The sequence below is a fragment of the Ovis canadensis genome, chromosome 9 (genome assembly GCF_042477335.2).
Source record: "Ovis canadensis isolate MfBH-ARS-UI-01 breed Bighorn chromosome 9, ARS-UI_OviCan_v2, whole genome shotgun sequence".
NCBI classification, from domain to species: domain Eukaryota; kingdom Metazoa; phylum Chordata; class Mammalia; order Artiodactyla; family Bovidae; genus Ovis; species Ovis canadensis.
In genome coordinates, this window is record NC_091253.1 from 105,094,999 (window position 1) to 105,119,303 (window position 24,305).

The window sequence follows — 24,305 nt, forward strand, 5'->3', positions numbered from 1 at the left end:
GATGACAGAGGATGAGATGGCTGGATGGCATCACTGACTCAATGGACGTGAGTCTGAGTGAACTCCGGGAGTTGGTGATGGACAGGGAGGGCTGGCGTGCTGTGATTCATGGGGTTGCAGAGAGTCGGACACGACTGAGTGACTGAACTGAACTGAGCTGAACTGATTGCTTTGATAGCTAAATTGTAATTTTCACTGAAGCTCAGACTGCTTCTTGGTTTTTGAATATTTGTTTATTGATTTGGCTGTGCTGCATCCCGGTCACAGTACTTGGCACCTTTTTGGTTGTGGCATGCAAACTCTTAGTCGTGGCATGTGGGATTTAGTTCCCCAGCCAGGGATTGGACTCAGGCCCCCTGCATTGAGAGTGAGGAGTCCTAGCCACTGGCCCATGAGCAAAGTCCTTCCATTTGCCTCTTGAGCAACACAAAGAATTCAAGGAAAGCTCAAGAGGCAAATGGAAGGACTTTGCTCATGGGCCAAATTCTGCTCTCAGCTTTCTTTATAGTCCAACTCTCACATCCATACATGACTACTGGAAAAACCATAGCCTTGATTACACAGACCTTTGTTGGCAAGTGGTAAGTAGTGATGGAGAAAAGCACTCTTTCTTTCATGTCCCCCCCCCCCCCCACTCAGAACCTAGTGCTTTTCTCCATGTGTTATTGATGCTTTTGAACTGTGGTGTTGGAGAAGACTCTTGTGAGTCCCTTGGACTGCAAGGAGACCCAACCAGTCCATTCTAAAGGAGATCAGCCCTGGGTGTTCATTGGAAGGACTGATGTTGAAGCTGAAACTCCAGTACTTTGGCCACCTGATGTGAAGAGCTGACTCATTGGAAAAGACCCTGATGCTGGGAAAGATTGGGGGCAGGAGGAGAAGGGGACGACACAGGATGAGATGGTTGGATGGCATCACCGACTCGATGGACATGGGTTTGGGTGAACTCTGGGAGTTGGTGATGGACAGGGAGGCCTGGCGTGCTGCAATTCATGGGGTCACAAAGAGTCGGACACGACTGAGCGACTGAACTGAACTGAACTTTCCACTTTATGTTGTAATTATCTACTTGCACGCTTGGTCTCTCTTGTGAACCCACGCCTCTTGAGTGAAGGGATCATGGCCTTTTGGCATCTGTCTTCCCAACGGCTGTCACTGTGATGGAACACAGTAATGCTGGAGTTCTAAGGGTTCCCGCCACCAGGCTGGAAGATGTTGCTCCATAATACTGAACTCTAGGGTTAGAGAGGCCTGCTCACACAACCAGAGGGCCTTTGAGCCAAGACAGCCTCCCCACTCATCACAGAAGTAGGGCTGACCCAATTGTGGTTTTTTTTTTTAACCAAAATTTTGGACAGGAAATTTATTAATTTAATTTTTTTTTTTTTTTTGGCCAAGCCAGGTGGCATGTGGCATCTTCATTCCCTGACCAAGGACTGAGCCCATGTCTCCTGCATTAGAAGCGGGAAATCTTAACCACTGTAATGCCAGGTAAGCCCCTGACTCAATAGTTCTTAAGGGATGGAGTTGTCCTGTCTCTTCTCCCAAGGTTCTCAAATAATCTCCTAAAGAATCATTTCTTTGCTGAGAAGAGTGCGTGAAAGGGTAGAGAAGAAGGCCAAGGGTGTACTAGGGTGGGACAACCTTTCTGGAAACACGGAGTAGTGGAGGGAAATGCTTCCCTTTAGCCTGTGGCTGCTCGTCACGTGAAATCGATTCCCAAGGAGTGGGGCTCTGAGTCATCTCACTGTGCTCCAGAAGTCTGCCATACTTGCCGTGTCACCTGTGGCACCCAGTGGACTGTGGGAGCTGACGCTCTTTTCCTTAGGAATGGTTCATCATGCCCAAGACAGTAATGTTTCTTCAGTCAAACACCTTCTTTCTGTGGGTACAATGTATAAGTAGGTGGCAAGGCTCAGAGGCTAAACCTGAACTATGATACCTCCTGCTCAAGGCCAGAAAAGGACAGAACCAATATCTTTAGTAGCATCAAACAACAAAGCTTGCAAAGACAAATATTGCCTCCTGTCCAAAGGGCAGAAGAGAATCCCAAACAAGACATGATGCTAAAGGTCAGAAGGCAAAAGCAAAGAGGACGTGAAGTGGAAGAGGTTTGAAAATAAACTGCAGAGGAATCTGGAACACTTTTCCTGGGAAGCTCTCAGTATTTGCTGGATGGAGGCTATTTTTCAGTTTTTCCACCAGTTACACAGCTTATTTATTTTACAGCACAAAAGCAGCAACTGGCAATGAAGATTTCAGAATAATTCATGAACAAAAATACTAGTTACGGAAAATACTTTTATTTGACTTTCCCCATCTGAGAACTGAGAAGAGACAGATGTGCTCACGCATGCTCAGTCGCTCGGTCCATCTGACTCGTTGTGAGCCCATGGATTATAGCCCACCAGGTCCTCTGTCCATGGACTTTTCCAGGCAAGAGTACTGAAGTGAGTTGACATTTCCTACTCCAGGGGATCTTCCTGACCCACGGATCAAACCTGGTCTCTTGAGCCTCCTGAACTGGCAGGCGGATTCATTATTGGCAGATCACTGCTGTCTAGTTCCAAGAATATCAGTGTTTAAAGAGAAATCCTGATAACTCTCTCATTTACTTTGTTGCACAGTCCCAGGTGGTCCCTTCTGTCTGCCCTTATTGCTTCCTGACGAGTGTGGCAGGCACCATGTTAGGCGCAAAAGACACAGAAATGAGAAGTCCCTTGTCAAGAGCTCTGTCCAATAAAAACACAAGCAGGGACTTCCATGGTGGTCCAGCAGTTAGGAATCTGCCTTCCGATGCAGAGGTCATAGATTCGATCTCTGGTCTGGGCGCTAAGACTGCACACGCAGCAGGGCAGCTAAGCACCCCTGTCTCAGCTCCTGAGCCCTGCCCTAAACGCCCTGCAACAAGGGAGCCCAGGGCACTGAGAAGCCGGTGCACCACAGCTGGATAAAAAGCTCCCTCACAGCAACAAAGACCCAGCAAAGAGCATCCAAAAATAAATAAAATTGATTCATTAAAAATAAATAAATATAAATACAGTGCAAGCCACAAATATGAGCCACATGAAAAGAAACGGACGAAACTAACTTTAATGCTGTATTTCATTTGTGTAAACTTTTAACTCAATGCACAAACTATCATTTCAACTTGGGACTGAAAGAATTACCGGTAAGAGAGCTCATATATGTATATACTTAGTAAGTCTGTGAAATCCAGGGCTCGTCTCACCCTTATACATGTTTGCCTGTGTGCCCAGTTACTTCAGCCGTGTCTCACTGTTTGTGACCCCATGGACTGTAGCCCACCAGACTCCTCTGTCCGTAGGATTTCCCAGGCGAGAATACTGGAGTAGGTTGCCAGCCCTCCTCCAGGGGATCTTCCCAACCTGGGGGTGGAACCCGTGTCTCCTGCGTTGCAGGCGAATTCTTTACCCACTAAGCCACCTGGGACAGCCCATGGTAATACACAGTATGGATTATAATGATCTCAATCCTTGTAAGCATTCAGTATGGTCCGTGGGTCCCCTGCCAGGCAGGGCAAGACTGCAGGAGCCCCTTTATACCTGTATATCACAAAGTCACAAGAGCTCCTTGAGGACGTGAACTGAGCCTTCCTTGATTGCCATCACGTCTGCAGGGCCTGTTACAATGCCTGGCACACAGGAGGTGTCAATACTTGTTGAATAAATAAGTGGAGTTTTCACGTTTCTCTTCTGTCTGGTTTTAGTATTAATAAAAAAGCCACTTCATGGAGTCACTTGCTGCCTCTGGCATTGCCACTTCCCTTGTCTTATTTCACACCTCACTCAGTCACGATTGTTCCCAGAGGCCAAATAGTTTCCGCGGAGCTCTGGATGGCTCTCAGCACCCTTCACTGCGGACCATGGAAGGAGGGTTGTGAATCTAAGGGCACATTTTTGCCTTCCTTTAGATATTTAGTTTGATATTCCATCAAACATGTGATTAATATTATTTGTAGTGTCTGAACTTTTTAAGCTATTGGAGCACTATATGTAAGCTATTTTTATGCACTAAATAAAGCATCAAGGCTTTGTTTCCTGTTACTTTATCTTGAGGATGCTTGCTATGTTTCTGTGTGTCTTGCTGTTGTATCTTAGGGCCGATCATTTTCCAAAGGAATGTGCCTGATTTTCAAATGTGAGTTATAGAAAAGTTAGGAATTTTGATAACCAAAGCTTTTCAAATATTCCATTTCTCTTTGATTCCACCTGAAGATTCCGTCAAGCCCTCTGAGGTGGACACACCCCATGGTGACCACTCAGAGCCACACACGTGATTCCCCCCTCGTGAGTGCAGGAAGGGCAAGTGGATCTCTTACGATCAGTGGAATGTGATAAGGTGCTGGGGTATCGTCCTTTGCTGAGGCTGCCAGCAGACTGGCGAGCGGGACTCTCTTCTGACTGAGAAGCAGCTTGTCGTATTGTGGGCCCCGCCAGCCAGCTGCCAGCCTTCCTCACGTGACACAGGAGAGTCAGTTCTGCCGGCTACCTGAATGCGCTTGGGAGTGCGCTCTTCCCAGATGGGAGTCCGGGTGCACACATGCAATGGGGGTCTTACCTGTGTGCTTGTCAGACCTCGGGCAGAGGCCCCAGTCGAGCCTGCGCAGGGCTCCTGACCCATCTAAACTGTGAGATGGCGAATGCGTGTTACTCTCAGCCATCGCGGCTCATAACCTCCTTCCTATAATTTGATCCTTGGACACATTTTTTAAAAGGTTGAAATATTAAAGTGTAAATATATGTATGTATGTATTGCTGGAATTCTAATTCCTACTGTTCCCCTGAGTCTATTTAATGCCCCGATCATACTGAACTGGCGCAGTTCTCCAAATCTGCGATCCTGTTCCGTGGCTCTGCTGGGATGTCCCTTCTTCCGCTTGGCCACCTACACTACTCCTGCTCGGCCTTCCATCTCGCTGCAGACCCTCCTTTAGGGGTCTTCCCTGAGTTTCTCAAGTAGAGTCGGTCGCTCCTTTTTTCCCTCCATCACAACAGCAGCTCTATATGTCTGCCTCCTGTCTGGAGCTGGGGCCATTGTATTAGATTCACCTCTTATGTACCCAACACTTAGTATAATACGTAAAGGTAAACATCCACATTTTAAATTACAGACCCATCTGCAGCCCCCTAACATGCATTTAAATAACTCCCTTGGTAGAGATTTTCTTTGCCCAGTTATTTAAAATTCCTTATTTAGGTACCATGGAGCTTATTATAGTATGAAAACTCAAAAACGAACCTGATCAATCTTTAAGACCTGGTCTCTACTTATTGTTGGCTGCTCTGGGTCTCCGTTGCTGCAGGCGAGCTTTCCAACAGTTACAGCCAGCAGGGGCTCCTCTTCCTGCGATCTCCTCACTGTGGCAGCTTCTCCAGTTGCGGAGCAGGGCTCCAGGTACTCGGGCTGAGGAGCTGAGGCTCACAAGCCTGATTGCTTGGCAGCACGTGGACTCTTCCTGGACCAGCAATCAAACCCGTGTCCCCTGCATTAGCAGGCATATTCTTAAACACTGGACCACAAGGGAAGTCCTTTGGAATGAACAGCTAAGACTTCTGTTTAGAAACCAGATTCTTAATATTATATATCATGATTTTTAAAAATTTCATTTAGATTTGTCTTATATTTGAACCAGATGGATTATCCTGGGATAGAATCTGATTGCTGACAATTTAGGTATTTTTTAAATTGCTTTTTTAGCTTTTCTGACTCTGGAGCTCCATTTAATAAGTGGGTACTCAGGCCTCTGGATCCACAAAAGAGTTAACCCAACACCCTCGATTGCTTATTTTACAACTAGCTAACTGCTCATATACTAGGCTGTTTTATTACAGAACAAAGACTTCAAACTAACTTTTCTGAAAAGAGACATTTGGATTAAATTTATTTCTAGAATATTCTCTTAGAACGACTCTTCTTTGCAAACAAGTGTCATGAAAAGGTTTATTTTTAGGTTTAAGGGTTATAGGAGCTGTAGTGTACTCGGCTCTCTATGCTAGATTTTTATAACCCTCTCACATTTCTCAGAAGAGAAGGCTATTAATGTCGCCTTCCAAATAGTTTTGATTCTGTAGGGAAGATTTATTAAAAAAATCATCTTAGCCCATGGGAAAAAGTTAACTCAGTTCAGATGCCATATCAAACATTTGATACCCAAAGAAATACAATGTGGATAAAAGTATAATTTTGAAAAAAATGCCAAGGAAATTTTGGATACCATTTTAGAGAGCATAATATTCTCTTTGCAATTTAGAAAAGAACATGAGAGAAAGCTTCTTGTTACTGCTTAGTTACCCATTACTGTTATTTTCATTTATATGCTGAAAAAATCATTTAACAATTATTTCCTCTCTGTAGAAATAGAATAGAACTAGCATAAAACAGTGTTCATAGGGCAGGTGTTGGGAATAGACCACTTCAATAAGCTCTAGTATGCTGAGAATATGGAAGTGTTTTTCATGTGAATAGAAACAATGATATGGAAACAATGAGAATAATGGGTTTTCTTCTGTGGTTCCCACACCAGCAACTTTCTCCTTTCAGGAGGTGCGCAGCGTTGCCGAAGAGTTCACTTTCGTTTCGGTGACTGTCCATTGCTATTTTAACAGTAAAAGTATGTATATATATATTTGCCTATGCAGCCTTTATTTATGAGTTCATAAATAGGATACCTACATATGTTTCCAATCATTAATGCAAAGGTGTAATTATTCTTTCATGGCAGGTGGGCCAGTTAGCATCTTTAAAAGAAGCCATCATTATGTTAACAAAAACTTGGGTTTGCTGATGAATAATGATTTCATCTCAAAAAGCACTTTGAAAACATTGCCTAATTAATAAGACTCAGAAGGCTCAAATAAAAATATATTCTGTGCTCTTAGACTTTTAGTTCAGCAAAAGCACTTTGGGAAGCAAAGAATGATCAATAGGAAACTTACATTTCTCCTTTGCCAGTTGCAATATAACTTAAAAAAATTTTTTTTGCAGTTGTTTGTGTCAGAATGAGGACAACCTACATTTTACTATGGGAAACATATTTTAAAATAATTGTTGTATGTTTATACCTTGGAACATGGTGGAATAAACAGCCTGAACCTTTCCTAACAAAAACATTTCAAAACGGCGGTTAAAAGACAGACAATACCCTTTTGAGTTCATCCTTTGAGTTATCAGTGAGTAAGGTAGACATGAGGTGGCAATGGAACTACAAGGAGTTGGTATGGAACTGTGGAAGTGCTGAAGTTGGTGGTTGCCAGTGCTAATAACCTATGGTATTAGGTGCACACACTGGGGCAGCACACAATGGGCCAACAGGAGACAAATGTTTATACCTGAGGCCACTGTATCAAGCCCGACCCTTCAAGGGCTACCATTTTAGTGAAGGGCTAGATTAGACACAAATTAACCACTGTCACAGCAAGGTGACAAGGAACCTTACTTGCCATCCTGGATTCTGAGTGGGAACAAAGTTTCTTCTGATAAATGTAACCACTGACACGTTCCCATTTGGATAAGAGATCTACTTTTTACTGTGCGTTTTTGGAAATTCCATGATGATTAATTAACACAAAAATGGTTCTAGCACTTTTCAGAAGGTCGAATTTTTCTCCTGAAGGATGTACTCTCAACTATGATACATAGAACTTTTACTGAGAAATTCTTGTTTTGAAGAAAAACTCAACAGTGATAAATCATAAATTGGTTAAAATGATTATCCTTTAGAATCAGCACATACAACAAATAACAAGGCTTCAAATGATGAAATAAGGGCATGTAAGATGATTAAAGAACTACAAAAAGAACTTGAGAAAAGCAAACAAAGAATAAGAAACTATTTAAAAAGACCAATTTGGAAATTAATCAAATAGAACTTCTATAAATGCAAAATGGAGTCATTTATATTAGAAACTCAATGGATAAGTTAGATTGTAGATTAGATACACTGGAAGAGAGAATGGGGAAAAGTAGAAGGTACAGCTGAGGAAATTATCAGAACAGAGGGATAAACAGATAATATGAAGAGAGATTAAAGAGATGCAAGTTAGAGAGAAAGAGGCCTGACGCATGTTGAATAGGAGCACAGAAGGAAAAGATGGGGAGAATAGGAAAAGAAGCAATGTTGGAAGAGGAAATGGGTGAGGATATTCCAGAATTGATGGGAGACTTGGATTCTCATACTTGGAAGTGCAAGAAGAGCATAACAGTGTTACTGAACCAGACTTGGGTCCTCTCACCCCAAATGCAGCAAAGCTGATCTACTGACACTGGGTTGTAGTCAAGGAAATACAGCATTTATGGCAGAGTGCCCAGCTTGTGTCCAAAAGATGCAAACCCTTTAATGGCTTTCAGGGAAATAGTGTTTTGTTTTTAATTTACTTATTTATATATTTTAATTGGGAGATAATTACTTTACAATATAGTGATGGTTTTTGCCATACATCAGTATTAATCGGCCCAAGAGATGTTTTTTAGACAATGTGAGGGAGAGGGTCTCAGGGTGGATGATCAGCTCATGCCTGGTTCTCTGATTGGCTGTTGGTGAGGTAACAGACTGATGCTTCAAGAATCTCAACCATCAACTTCCTGGATGCCTTAGAAAGCATCACTATGAACAAAGCTAGTAAAAGTGATGGAATTCCAGTTGAGCTATTTCAAATCCTAAAAAGTGATGCAGTGAAAGTGCTGCACTCAATATGCCAGCAAATTGGGAAAACTCAGCAGTGGCCATAGGACTGGAAAAGGTCAGTTTTCATTCCAATCCCAAAGAAAGGCAATGCAAAAGAACTCTCAAACTACCACACAATTGCACTCATCTCACATGCTAGTAAAGTAATGCTCAAAATTCTCCAAGCCAGGCTTCAGTAGTACCTGAACCATGGACTTCCTGATGTTCAAACTGGGTTTAGAAAAGGCAGAGGAACCAGAGATCAAATTGCCAACATTCGCTGGATCATCGAAAAATCAAGAGAGTTCCAAAAAAAACATCTATTTCTGCTTTATTGACTATGCCAAAGCCTTTGAACTGTGTGGATCACAATAAACTGTGGAAAATTCTGGAAGAGATGGGAATACCAGACCACCTTCCCTGCCTCTTGAGAAATCTGCATGTAGGCCAGGAAGCAACAGTTAGAACTGAACATGGAGCAACAGACTGGTTCCAAATAGGAAAAGGAGTACGTCAAGGCCGTATATTGTCACCTTGCTTATTTAACTTCTATACAGAGTACATCATGAGAAACATTGGGCTGGAAACACAAGCTGGAATCAAGATTGCCGGGAGAAATATCAACCACCTCAGATATGCAGACGACACCACCCTTATGGCAGAAAGTGAAGAGGAGCTAAAAAGCCTCTTGATGAAAGTGCAAGAGGAGAGTGAAAAAGTTGGCTTAAAGCTCAACATTCAGAAGATGAAGATCATGGCATCTGGTCCCATCACTTCACGGGAAATAGATGAGGAAACAGTGGAAACAGTGTCAGACTTTATTTTTGTGGGCTCCAAAATCACTGCAGATGGTGACTGCAGCCATGAAATTAAAAGACATTTACTCCTTGGAAGGAAAGTTATGACCAACCTAGATAAGCATATTGAAAAGCAGAGACATTACTTTGCTGACTAAGGTCTGTCTAGTCGAGGCTACGGTTTTTCCAGTGGTCATGTATGGATGTGAGAGTTGGACTGTGAAGAAAGCTGAGTGCAGAAGAATGGATGCTTTTGAACTGTGGTGTTGGAGAAGATTCTTGAGAGTCCCTTGGACTGCAAGGAGATCCAACCAGTCCATTCTGAAGGAGATCAGCCCTGGGATTTCTTTGGAAGGAATGATGCTAAAGCTGAACCTCCAGTACTTTGGCCACCTCATGTGAAAAGTTGACTCATTGGAAAAGACCCTGATGCTGGGAGGGATTGGGGGCACGAGGAAAAGGGGACAACAGAGGATGAGATGGCTGGATGGCATCACTGACTCGATGGACATGAGTTTGAGTAAACTCCAGGAGTTGGTGATGGATAGGGAGGCCTGGCGTGCTGCGATTCATGGGGTCACAAAGAGTCAGACACGACCGAGCGACTGAACTGACTGACTGGGGTCTGTGTGCTGGTGATCAGCAGGGAGTTAACTTCTTTCACTGGTGAGGGTTTTAGTATCTGCAACTGAAGGATATGACTCAGGGTATTATCTATAGCTCTTGAGGAGGAACTCAAGGTCCTCGATTTGTTTGATGGCTAACTATTGTTATCTTGTTTTGTTTGGTTGTTTTCTTTTGTTTTCGCATTTTCTCACTTCTCTGCCTAAATTTGCTCTTTGGAACTCAGGGAAAGATGCTACAAACAAGAAGGGGGAGACACAGGGGTCTGTCTCCAGGCAGGTCCCACAGGGGCTAAACACGTCACTCTCAGCCTGCAGAAGGGCCCAGACAGCAGGTGACTGTAAAAGCAGCTGGAGTGAAAATAGAAAGTGTCCTCTAAACTCTCCAGGGTACAGAGGCCAGCCGCAGGCTTGCTTCAGGTAGTTGCCAGGCAAACAGGTCTGCAGGGTGGGCATTTGGAGGGCTTGTAGCATCTGCAAGAGACAAACTTCTCAGAGTGGAGACGAGCAGTGCGCGTCAGGATGCCCGAGCACGTGGGAAGCCTGGTGCACAGGCCGCAGGGTCATCGGAGACAAACCTCCAGGGAGAGGGAGAGCTGCAGAGGGAGCTGGGGCCGGTGTGGGCAGAACTCGCAGAGTCCAGACCAGATCAGAGGAACAGGAGTGTGCTGGGCGTGCGGCTGAGGCCAAGCGCCGTTGGATGTTGTAACAGCTGTACCCCTCCTGGCAGTGCGTCCAGGAATCGCAGGAGAGTGCCTCCTTACTCAACGCCCCATCCATGCCCTCTGTCCAGAAACCTCAATCACTGTGGAGAAGAAGGGTTGAAAGGAATTTCTCCCACCATTGCAGAGCACATAGTGAAGGGTGAACTTCAAAATGAGAAGTAATAAATTGATAGGGGACATAATAAGCTTTAGATAAAAGGGAGTTGACTACAGAACAAAGGAGTGTGACCCAAGAAGGTAGGTGTGTTCAAAGAAAACAGCAGATAATACTGTGGGGAAATCTAAATGGCAATGGCTGTATATAAAACAATAAAGATAACAGTTGGAGGGCATAAAGCAAGCTGGAAGTAAAATGCTGGAAAACTGATAGAAATAAAAAGGACAGGCATGATAAGAGTAAAAGTTTTCAAAATCTCTCTAGTGTTACAGAAAGAAGGAAGAGATTAACTTTCCTAGGAGTCGTTTTTCACTGTTTTCTCTTTTTCATGCTCCGAGTTCACTAATCTGCTAGCAAATCCTGCAGCTATGTCTTCAAGCCGCATTTGAATACATGCATCTTACTGCCGCCGCTGACGCCATCCTGGCCTGGGCTGCACTCATGCTTCACACGTTCATTTCAGTCGCCTTTCAACCGCCCGCCCTGACTCTGCCCTCTGTCTCCTAGCGTTGGCCACCCTTCCTCCTGCCTCCTTTCCCCAAAATGCATCTGAACAGCCTGTTTATCGTACTATTCCTATTGATCACTTCACACATCTCCACTAGCTTTCCATCTCACTTTTGTACAGATGAACCTATCTGCAGGGCAAGGATAGAGACACAGGAGCAGAGAGACACGTGGGCACTGCGGGGAAAGAGCAGGGTGCCGCTGGGAGACAGGGCTGCCGCATATGCACCGCCCTGTGAGAGAGCGAGTGGGAGCCACTGAGCAGCACAGGGGCCTCACACCTTTGTGACGACCCAGGGGTGGGCCCGGAGGGGGCGTGGGAGGGAGGCCAAGAGGGAGGGGATGTGAGCATCTGTCAGCTCAGGCGCTCAGCCGCGTCCGACTCTTTGCGACCCCATGAAACGCAGCACGCCAGGCCTCCCTGTCCATCACCAACTCCCAGAGATTACTCAAACCCATGTCCATCCAGCTGGTGATGCCATCCAACCAACTCATCCTCTGTCGTCCCCTTCTCCTCCTGCCCTCAATCTTCCCCAGCATCATGGTCTTTTCAAATGAGTCAACTCTTTGCATCAGGTGGCCAAAGTATTGGAGTTTCAGTTTCAGCATCAGTCCTTCCAATGAATATTCAGGACTGATCTCCTTAAGGATGGATTGTTTGGATCTCCTTGCAGTCCAAGGGACTCTCAAGAGTCTTCTCCAATACCACAGTCCAAAAGCATCAATTCTTCGGCACTGAGCTTTCTTCACAGTCCAACTCTCACATCCACACGTGACCACTGGAAAAACCATAGCTTTAACTAGATGGACCTTTGTTGACAAAGTAATGCTTTTTAATATGCTGTCTAGGTTGGTCATAACTTTCCTTCCAAGGAACAAGTGTCTTTTAATTTCATGGCTGTAGTCACCATCTGCAGTGATTTTGGAGCCCAAGAAAATAAAGTCTCTCACTGTTTCCATTGTTTCTCCATTTATTTGCCATGAAGTGGATGGGACCAGATGCCATGATCTTCATTTCTTGAATATTTAGTTTTAAGCCAGCTTTTTCACTCTCCTCTTTCACTTTCATCAAGAGGCTCTTCAGTTCTTCTTCACTTTCTGCCATAAGGGTGGTATCATCTGTGTATCTGAGGTTATTGATATTTCTCCTGGAAATATCAATTCCAGCTTGTGCTTCATCCAGCCTGGCATTTCACATGATGTATTCTGCATAAAAGTTAAATAAGCAGGGTGACAATATACAGCCTTGACGTACTCTTTTCCCAATTTAGAAACAGTCTATTGTTACATGTCCAGTTCTAATTGTTGCTTCTTGACCTGCATACAGATTCCTCAGGAGGCAGGTAAAGTGGTCTGGTATTCCCATTTCTTGCACAATTTTCTACAGTTTGTTGTGATCCACACAATCAATGGCTTTGGCATAGTCAATAAAACAAAAGTCAATGGTTTTCTGGAACTCTTGCTTTTTCTGTGATCCAACTGATGTTGGCAATTTGATCTCTGGTTCCTCTGCCTTTTCTAAATCCAACTCAAACATCTGGAAGTTCATAGTTCACACACTGTTGAAGCCTGGCTTGGAGAATTTTGAGCATTACTTTGCTAGCATGTGAGATGAGTACAATTGTGCAGTAGTCTGAGCATTCTTTGGCATTGCCTTTCTTTGGGATTGGAATGAAAACTGACCTTTTCCAGTCCTGTGGCCACTGCTGAGTTTTCCAAATTTGCTGGCATATTGAGTGCAGCACTTTCACAGCATCATCTTTCAGGATTTGAAATAGCTCAGCTGAAATTTCATCACCTCCGCCAGCTTTGTTTGTAGTGATGCTTCCTAAGGCCCAGTTGACTCCAGGATATCTGGCTCTAGGTGAGTGATCACACCATCGTGATTATCTGGGTCATGAAGCTCTTTTTTGTACAGTTCTTCTGTGTATTCTTGCCCCCTCTTCTTAATATCTTCTGCTTCTGTGAGGTCTGTACCATTTCTGTCCTTTATCGAGCCCATCTTTGCATGAAATGTTCCCTTGGTATCTCTGATTTTCTTGAAGAGATCTGTAGTCTTTCCCATTCTGTTCTTTTCCTCTATTTATTTGCATTGATTACTGAGGAAGGCTTTCTTATCTCTCCTTACCTTTCTTTGGAATCCTGCATTCAGATGGGTATGTATTTCTTTGTCGTCTTTGCCTTTAGCATCTCCTCTTTTCTCAGCTAATTGTAAGGCCTCCTGAGACAACCATTTTGCCTTTTTTGCATTTCTTTTTCTTGGGGATGGCCTTGATCCCTGCCTCCTGTACAATGTCATGAACCTTCTGTCCATAGTTCTTCAGGCACTCTTGTCAGATCTAGTCCCTTGAATCTATTTCTCACTTCCACTGTATAATTGTAAGGGATTTGATTTAGGTCATACTTTAATGTCTAGTAGTTTTCCCTACTTTCTTCAATTTAAGTCTGAATTACCTAATTCAAAAATGCTTTTGAACTGTGGTGTTGGAGAAGACTCCTGAGAGTCCCTTGGACTGCAAGGAGATCCAACCAGTCCATTCTGAAGATCAGCCCTGGGATTTCTTTGGAAGGAATGATGCTAAAGCTGAAACTCCAGTACTTTGGCCACCTCATGCGAAGAGTTGAGTCATTGGAAAAGACTCTGATGCTGGGAGGGATTGGGGGCAGGAGGAGAAGGGGACGACAGAAGATGAGATGGCTGGATGGCATCACCGACTCGACGGAGGTGAGTCTGAGTGAACTCCGGGAGTTGGTGATGGACAGGGAGGCCTGGCTGCTGCGACTCATGGGATGGCAGAGAGTCGGACATGACTGAGCGACTGAACTGAACTGAACTACCTAATTCACTTTGTTCTATGACAGAAACTAACATAACATTGTAAAGCAATTATATTCCAATTAAAAAACAGAGTGAAAGCCCTGAAAATATTCACAGCTAGAAGACTCCGCATGGCTTTCCTCCCCGTTGTAACCCAGCGCTCTTCCTCCCCGAGCTCGTCGTGCCCTCCTCCCTCCCTCCTATTCCGTCCTTGCTCCCTGGGTCCCTGTGCTCTGATTCTATCAGGAATGTTCCGACTGTAGGGCTCTTCTGAAAATGGCTTCCCTGGCGGCTCAGACGGTAAAGAATCTGCCTGCATTGCGGGAGACCAGGGTTCGATCCCTGGGTCGGGAAGATCCCCTGGAGAGGGGAATGGCAACCCACCCCGGTATTCTGGCCTGGAGAATCCCATGGATGGAGGGGCCTGGTGGGCTGCCGTCCGTGGGACTGAAAGAGCCGGACACGGCTGAGTGACGACTAACACTGTCACGACGTTCACTTTCCGACCCTCACTTTCTAGGGTGTTTACTAAGTGCAGCTTTTTCAGCGAGCTCTTTCTTGTGGCTCCTACTTATAGTCCAGCCTGCTTCCTTTTCCCACCCTTGCACTCTTTATCTTTTTTCTTTATTTTTTCTGTTGTACCTACTACCATCTGAAATTCTCTGCAGCCATCCTCATCATCTGAGAGGGACTGGGCTTTGGGACATCTGGAACACCGAAATCCGCCAATGCTCAAAGAAGAGAGAAAGTGGAAGCGTTAGTGTTACTGCTTTCTTATAAAGAGAATGAAAACAGTGAGAGCCACTCATTTGTGTCTGACTCTTTGCGACCCCATGGACTGTAGCCCGTCAGGCTGCTCTGTACATTGAATTGTCCAGGTAAGAACACTGGTGTGGGCAGCCTTTCCCTTCCCCAGGGGATCTTCCTGACCCAGAGCTTGAACCCTTCACTGCAGGCGGATCTTTACTCTCTGAGCCACAGGGGAGCATTCCAGGGCTCAAAAGTCTTATAAAAATGCAGTACAGTTGCCTCTCTGCATCTGCTGATTCCGTGTCAGTGGCTGGGTGAGTGGAAGCTTCGAATACTGTATCCCTCTCCTGTCTTTCTTTCTTTCCCGCTTCCTTCCCTCCCTCTGAAATGATGAGATTCTCCCCCATAGGAAGCTTTCTGATGACAGGAGCTCTGGTTTTCATTGTTGCTTTCACGGTACCTCACGGGTGTAAAGAAGTGGCCTGGCAGGCAGTAGTCACTCAAATCTTTGTCGAGTAAGTGGATGAGTGAAAGAAAGTATGAATCAAGCCAAAACGAAAACAAGGAGAACCCTAGAAAAATTAAAAAATTCAACTAAGGAGCTTTATCTAATGGATTTACACTGAACTCCAGATTTAACGATTAGCGACTATACACTTGCTAATTACACTGTGAATACATATTGATCACTTGCCAGAATCAATTATGCATCTACCTCTGAAGCACGTCTCAGAACCGAGGTTGCAGCAGTAATACATCGACTGTCTTCTATAACCACAATGCAATTAGAAGACTGCAACAAAAATAAACTAAGCAATTGCCAGATGTGACTGGAAAGCAAAATGAGTGAAAGATAGATAAATAAATAAGCTTCCTTCTTACTCATTGGTTACATAGTAGTCATTACGTAGCTCAGAAAATACTTAGAACTGCAATACATGAGCTTTTTACACATCAAAAATCAAAAAGCAGTATTATGTGGAAGTTTATATCCCTTGGAAAAAACCCAGCAGTTTAAACATAAAACAAATACAGGAAAAAGAAATAATAAATTTAAAAGCAGAAGTAAGTAAAGTAAAAAACAAAAACTTGAGAGGATCAAAAACACCAAAATTGATTCAGTGTGAAAAGTGATAATAATGTGTGCAAAACCGTGAGTCAATTGATTAAAAAAAGAGAGAATCCTGAATGTACATGACTGGCAAAAAGGGGTAAGGTCCGTCTAGTCAAGGCTATGGTTTTTCCTGTGGTCATGTATGGATGTGAGAGTTGGACTGTGGAGAAAGCTGAGCGCCGAAGAATTGATGCTTTTGAACTGTGGTGTTGGAGAAGACTCTTGAGAGTCCCTTGGACTGCAAGGAGATCCAACCAGTCCGTTCTGAAGGAGATCAGCCCTGGGATTTCTTTGGAAGGAATGATGCTAAAGCTGAAACTCCAGTACTTTGGCCACCTCATGCGAAGAGTTGACTCATTGGAAAAGACCCTGATGCTGGGAGGGACTGGGGGCAGGAGGAGAAGGGGACGACAGAGGATGAGATGGCTGGATGGCATCACTGACTCGATGAGTTGGAGTGAACTCCGGGAGTTGGTGATGGGCAGGGAGGCCTGGCATGCTGCGATTCATGGGGTTGCAGAGTCGGACATGACTGAGCGACTGAACTGAACTGAAGTGTACATGACAGAGATACAATAAATATTTTTATGCCAATACAATTTTAAAATAAGAGAAAACAGACCATTCTAAAAATGACAGTCACATTATTTTTCCAAGTTAACAATTTTATTAAAATTTTAAGATGTCCTGTATAGTAAGTTTCTAAAGAAGGCAAGCATTTGGTTTTTGAAATCTTTCTGATCATCTTTGGCAAAATGAGCAAAAGTATATGTTTCAGTTTGTTTATAGAAGTTAAAAATTCGAAAGTGCTTTAATCAAAATCTGTGTAGTTACCATCGCAAATCAAACTTTTCTAGGCAAGAAAGGATTTATTGGCTCATAAAACTAGAGCTTTAGAAGTGTTTGTAGCTGCAGAAGGGCTGGGTCCAGCAGCTAAAGTATGTAATCAGGAAATTGCCCGTTCTCTGTCTTGGCCCTGCCTTACCCAGTTTTGGACTGACTCTCATGAAGCTAATGTGGTCATTAACGTGGTCACCAAAATTTCTAGGCTTACATCATTCTCACAGCTAACGATCCTAGAGAACAAAGAACTCTTTCCTGAGAGTTTCAGCCAAAGTCCCACGGGTCAACACTGATTGACCCCTGCTGTCACGAGCACATCCTTCAGTTGATTCCTTTGACCAACGGAGGGAGTTGTCTGGCCATGTATCAGCCCCTGGATCAAATTCATTCTTTCCATGTAGACCAAGAGTTGAGAGAAGCCATGTTCAAATAGCTTCCAGCTGTCTCCTGTAGACACCGTGTTAGTAAAATGACACAGAGCCTACCAGATACTCACTTTTACATGCTTTGTGCAGTCACCATTGATGTCTATGGGATAAAGTGACAGATTTTTTTTTTTAGGTCTCCTCCTCTTGCTCAGAAGCAGCAGTGAAGCTGGAATGTTGATCCAATTGGGATTCGCCTTTATGCGCGTGCTGCCGTGATTGTTGCTGTTTTCCTCTAGTATTTCCGAGCACCAGGAGCTTGTGGAACTGAGGGTTCAGGGGAAGGAAGTGACTTTCTCTCAGCCTTGCATCCAGTCTCTAGAGAAAAAGGAGAGAACACAGGATGAAAAGAACAGGAGAAATTGGAGGGAGGTGGAGAAAGAATTCTGTGTTTACAAGGGCCGCAAGCTGTTTTCATCGAGGGTATATGGAATTAGGTAAAATTCAAGGGGGCAGCAGGCTTGTCTCGTGGCTCAGAGGGTGAACAATCTGTCTGCAATGCAGGAGACCCAGGTTTGATCCCCGGGTCAGGAAGATCCTCTGGAGAAGCGAATGGCTACCTTACTCCAGTGTTCTTGCCTGGAGAATCCCATGGGTGGAGGAGCCTGGCAGGCTGCAGTCCATGGGGTCGCAGAGTCGGACTCGACTGAGTGACTAACAGACAGAGTAAGATAAAAAACATCCCGTGCTGAGATTATGTCAGTTAAGTATTTGCCAAAGTGGAAGTTACTATGTGAGTGTGAGAAATTCAGCTCTGTCATGTCTGGGGTTCTTATCTCTCTTCTTCTGTTTTTTAACAAACATAACTGGGCAAAGTGTGTTCCCCAGAATAGAACATTCTGTGACATAGACTGTGAGAAAGTGTTTTCATAATCACATAAATCTGGTAAGACCAACATTTTCTGCACTCATGGTGTCTTACCATTCACATATTAAAGTCTACTAACACAGAAAATTTCAAATTTTATTTAGTCTTACTGACTGTAAGACCTGTCCTACCCTACCCCTCCTTTCTGTGTGTGTGGGAAAGCCTTCACACATACTCTCGGAAAGACTAATTTTTCTCCCTTCAAGGAGGAACTAAATGTGGAAATCGGTAATTGACTTATAAGGAGTTTTCGCAGTTTCCCATATGACTGCTTCTCCTTTCTCTTTTTTCTTTCCCTCTTCAGTCCCCATTTCCATAGCTCCCTGACTTCTGCGAATGATATTAATCATAAATTGCTGATTGCCTTCAGGGCATCTCATTCATGACTTTACAATGAAGCAATTGCTATGTTTCTTCACTTCATAAATGAAAGATGAGGGGTCAGGAGCTGAGGTCACGTGATTAAGGACAGCAGTAATGACCCTGCATTATTGCTGGAAGCAGAAACAGTAGCTGCATTGTGCGGGTGTTTGAAAGAAACGTCATCGTGCTGGCGATGGGTGGCGAAGCTTCTCTCTCTTCCTTAAGCTTCCGGCGAGTCATTCTCACATATGGAATTCTGCTCAGCGTTTCATTACCTCAGTCTTTGTTGCCCTAAATCATTGTTTCCAAGGATACTTGGAGACAAAAGAACGTTCATCACAATGGACACAGTTGTGCAAATTATGAGGACTGTTAAACAATATACATATTTATCCAAACTAGCCAACAAAAATATCTATGATAGGTATGATGGAAGGAAAGGTCAGGTTTTGGAAGACATGATGGAGCTACAATTTCAAGTCCTGGGTCAGATTTGGGGTTATTACTTTTAGATGACTGGAATGGGAACATGGCTATGAATGTGCCAGTCAGTGACTGAATAAGATGTCTGCCTGGCAGACTTCAGAGTCCAACAGTCACTGGCCTCTGGAATAAAGGAGAAACGGACGGACAGAGGGAGAAGAGAGGGAAAGCAGGTGGTAAGCACTAGTGACTGGTCTGCTCTGCTCCAAGGTCCAGGCACTCTCAGCACAGCGTTGAGTCTATTAGCCTTTACAAGGCTACTTGCCTAACCTCTTGGAGTCTTCATTACCTTAATCTATACAGTGGGAGTGGTAATACCTTTTTAGTTACTTTGCAGGATGGTTTTAAGGCTAAGCAGAAAGAGAGAAGGGACATGCAAGGGGCTGGCTGTGTGTGAAAAGTAGCACGGATGTCTTTATTCATTTCATAGCACGGCAATGAGCACATTCATTTCCAACTTCAGGCATAAACATGACACGCGTGCAACATACGTGTGGGCCAAGTGAAGATTGGTGCTCAAGTGAGCACTCTCTCTGTGGCTGGCGGATGGACTACACAAAACATAGAAAAACGAAAAACTGAAGAATAAGAATTTTAAAATGGTGTAATTTAATTGTTTTAATGAATTAATTAAAAGCCAATTTTAGAGTTTAGAAAGAGCTACACATTAACGTTGGTTCTGGACAGTTATTTGGAATTGAATTTAACTGTTGCTCTGGTGCCTTGGCCTCAGCTTTAGTCTTCGCTTGCTTTTTTCTTTTCTTTGTACTTGGTGTGTTCCTTGGAGAAGGAAATGGCAACCCACACCAGTGTTCTTCCCTGGAGAATCCCATAGACAGAGACGCCTAACAGGCTACAGTCCATGGGGTCCCAAAGACCGGGACGTGACTGAGTGACTTCCACTTCCACTTTCCACTAACTCGATGGACATTTCAGTCTCCCAGAAGCCAGGTGCCAGAATGTCGGTTTCAGGCACTTAGAGGAAGCCATTTGGCAGAAGAGCTGGTTTTCCTCCCCTAACAAAGTCCGCCTAAAACAGATGTAACTAACATTTCAAGTTTGCCACAGATTAGGGTTTGGATTATTATGTGGGACAGGAACGTGGCTGCAAATTTGCCAGGCGGTGATGGAACTGTTTCCTTGACCTAAGTCAAGGTTCCTTATGTAATTGATTTTTTCAGGTGTGTGCATTTCTTTCTCTTGGTTTGTCTCACTGCAACAAAGATATGAAACAATGGACCAGTGTTATAGCTCGGTTACAGCTCAACCTTTTGTTAAGCAGACAGCAGATCATACATACACCCGTGAGAGGTGAGGGGAGGCGGACCCTGAAGAAGTGGTCTCAACCTGTCTTAGCTCCTCCTGTTGATACTTTTTTGTCTCCTTCCCCCAGAGCCTGATTGGTTTTGCCCTATGCAAAGTGGGGCTTGCACAGGCCATCCGTCAGGAAGGTGGTGTTTTTTTTTTTTTCCCACTGGAGTTTCCCACTCCAGTCCTTGGATTTTTCCTTTGTTCTCTTTTTCTCAGGCTTTTTCCTTTCTTTGTTTGCCTTTTAGCTGCCAATTTTTAACCACCATTTTGGACTCCCCTTTTTCTACTCTCACTACCTAACAGTTGCAATCTGCTTTTGTAGATAGAATCAGTGATGACACTGCCTTAAGATGAAAGCAAATCCACAGAAAATTTTGTTTCTAGATAATTCTTCCTAGATGTTTAAATTTCTAAAGAATAGTTACTGAATTGGAAATTTTTGTTGTCAGTATTTCAGGCTTATTTTTTCATTTATATTTGTTTTGATTTTGCTGTTTTTTTTTCCCCCACTTGTGATTAAAAAAGAAAAGAAATGTCTAGGCCTGCAAAGGTCAATTCCTGAACTTTGTATGAGCTCCAGGTAAACTTTATCTGAGTGTATCTTACTAAAATTGCCTGGGCCTAGATACAAAAAAAATTTTTTTTTGCCAGTGGTGACCACGTATCTCTTGATTAAACTGTCAAATTTGTCGACTGATTGACCCAGAGATAGGATTTCAATTACTGCTTTTGATGGTTCGGGACTTCGTATCTAGAGATAAGACATTCGGCTCTGGGAGACATTTTCTACTGCTGGGGGCAAGAGAGGTAGGTCACGGTAAGTGCGCGAAACTTTATAAACCAGTCTGGTTTGTTTACGCCAAGAGTTTTACAGCCATCTATGGCTTTTTCTTGGTCTGTTGTGTGGTCTGTTGATGTGTGAAAATAGTAAGGCAAGTATAAAAAATTCCCATTTTTTAATTCTCATACTTCCACCCTTATTTATTTATTTGCCTTCTGACTATACAATCTGAAGCATGTGGGATGTTAGTTCCCCAACCAGGCTTTGGACCCACATCCCATGCATTGGAAGTGTGGAGTCTTAACTGCTGGACAGCCAGGGAAGTCCCCAAACTTCCCATTTTAAAGACGGGAAAACCAAGGACAAGATACATAAAATGGATTTTCTAAGGTTCATGACATCGCAAATCAAGAAAACTGCCTTAGGTCAGCATCGTCCCTTATTTCCTATAACAAAGATTCTCTTCTTGATTAAATCCTAAGCTCTCTTGAACTATTTCTCAACTAGGCTTCAATTCTTGGATTTCCGTATTTGTTTCTGTATTTTCCAGTTTCAGCAATGTCAGTTTAGCTAGAATTTCCCAGGCTCAATATCTGATCACTCTTGACATCTAATTGGGTTCCTCACTTTCCACCATCCCTCAAGTGATGTCTGATCACACTGGACTACCTTCCACAAGACTCGTTTGTTGGGCTAAGCAAGAATCTCCCCTTACCCCACATATTTTCTCTTAGTAATTTTCTATCTACTGACCCCCATCTCGCTTCTTGGCTACAAATTCCCACAGCCCAGGCTGTGTTCAAAGCTGAGATCCTTTCTCTTCTCCACTACAAGACCCTATTATAGTGGGCCCCCAGCCAATCCCAACAGTCTCACTTTGGGTGAAATCTGTCTTTCATCTTTAACAAATGTCATGAATAATTTTTCTTTCTAACGACATCTAGAATAGGCCTTGGCTTCTCATAGGCCTTGAGAACATTTTTGTTGGATAAATGAATGAAGTACTGGAGGCAAAAATTCTCTGACCTCCAGGGTCACCGCTATTTTCACTGCGCTCAAGCTGCACAGCTAAGCCAGGGTCGTGTCTTCTACAGACAGCAGAAGAATGGGTGAGCAGACGGAGTGTGAGCTTCCCTGGTGGCTCAGAGGTGAAGAACCTGCCTCCCAATGCAGGGGACGTGAGTTTCATCTCTGGTTGGGAAGACGCCCTGGAGAAGGAAATGGCAACCCACCCCAGCATTCTTGCCTGGGAAGCCCCGTGGAGCTCGGCGGGTCTCAGTCCACAGGGTCAGAATGAGTCAGGCATGACTTAATGACTGAGCAGGCATGCACACAGATAAAGTACAGCTTGTTTAATAAAAGTGTGAACTGAGTCACATTTGTAAGTTCCAGAATGCTGGCGAGATCCCCCTTTTTCCCAGTGAGTCTCATTGAGTATCTGGTCTTCAGGGCATTGAATTAAGATGGTTGAGGTACCCTCAGCTTCTGGAAAGAGTAATCCAATGATTTACAACAAACCATCAACCAGGTCACCTGAAGGAGAGAGGCTCTTGGTAACTGATGTCCACACAAGCCGCAGAACAGGCTGCATTGGGAAACACGCCTGCATCTGAAAGATGCACATTTCTTCAATTCCCCGAGACTGTCCCGTGTACAAGGGATTTTTTCCCTTGAGTGAAAAGGAGAGCGCTGATTCGATGAGAAGGCCTTGAGAAATCTGACTGGGCTTCATATTTGAGTACTAAGAAAAGAATTGCTGGGAGAATATACTTATTTGGCAAGAAGATTTAATGGTGAAATGCAGACCCCTCTAATAAAAATATTTCTGATGACAGAGGCTGCTACCACGGAAAGAATGCTGGATGGAGAGTGAAGACTGGTCCCTAACTTCAAGTCTGCCATTAAGCAGCAGCAGGGCTGTGACCAAGCTACTCAGCCTTTCTGGGCTGCATTCGCTTCTATAAGTGAGTTGGTTACATAAATAATGTTAAAGGTTCCTGAAATTCTAAATTTATATATTCATGAGAAATGTTTTGGATCCACACAATTAAAAAAAAGAAGACCTCCTGTCTTTAAAAACAAAACGAACTGAGCGACAATCAGCATTGAAACAGAAATTAATTCATTAGCATTTGAAAATATCTCAATGGCAATATTTCCCAAACAATGACTTCATTGATGACATGAGTGGGCCATTGTGCCTTCTGCCAGTAGAACAGACACCACTTTATTCTTAGCAGCTGTGGTCCCTAATTGGAAAGGGGACTGGTCCAAAAATGATAAAGGGAAATTGCGTCCCAGCGCTGAAAAGGAGCATGGCACTCAGGGGCTTCCGCTGCTTCAGTCACTGTTTAGCCCTTGAGCTTCTTGTCAAGGAATTTGCCCTCTGGAGACTGAAGCCCCATGGTGGCTCAGCTTTTGCTGTTGGGATATTTGCCCGAAAAAGCTCCTTTTGCTCTCTTTATTGCTAAAAATAGTATGCATGCACGCTAGTTGCTTCAGTCATATCCAACTCTTTGTGTTGGACTGTAGCCTGCCAGGAGGCTCCTCTGTTCATGGGGATTCTCCAGACAAGAATGCTGCAGTGGGTTGCTATGCTCTCCTCCAGGGGATCATCCCAACTGAGGGACTGAACCCACATCTCTCTACATCTCCTGCACGGGCAGATGGGTTCTTTACCACTAGTGCCACTGGGAAGCCCAAAAATAGCATAAAAGGGTTTTACTCATGGAACCAGTTCTTCAATGCAGCTTCCCTTGTACTTGAGCTTTGCTGAAACAGTTTCCCCTATTTTTTATTTCTTAGTTATTATTTTTTACATTTTGGCCACACTGGGTCTTCATCACGGCTCTTGGCTCCCCCTAGTTGCAGCGCTTGGGGTTTCTCTCTTGTCGCTGCTCATGGGCTTTCTCTAACTGCAGCCCTAGGGCTTCGTTGCCCCATGGCATGTTGGATTTAGTTCCCTGACCAGGATTCAAACCCTGGTCTTCTGCATTGGAAGGCGAATTCTTAACCACTGGACCACCAGGGAGGCCCCTCTATTTTCCATTTCCA

General features: G+C 44.0%; 1 long non-coding RNA gene across 3 annotated transcripts in view; it reads left to right on the plus strand.

Moving 5' to 3' along the window:
- The window catches only part of LOC138446041 (uncharacterized), a 41,844-nt gene that overhangs the window by 4,980 nt on the left and 12,559 nt on the right, over positions 1-24,305 (plus strand). The window contains exons 2-3 of one of the 3 annotated variants that reach the window (XR_011259114.1): positions 1,403-1,491; positions 23,087-23,215. This is a non-coding gene — a long non-coding RNA (uncharacterized lncRNA). Of the gene's footprint in view, positions 1-1,402; positions 1,492-14,981; positions 16,116-17,581; positions 21,004-23,086; positions 23,216-24,305 lie in introns of those variants that run through there. The other 2 variants (XR_011259112.1, XR_011259113.1) reach the window with 2 other exon arrangements.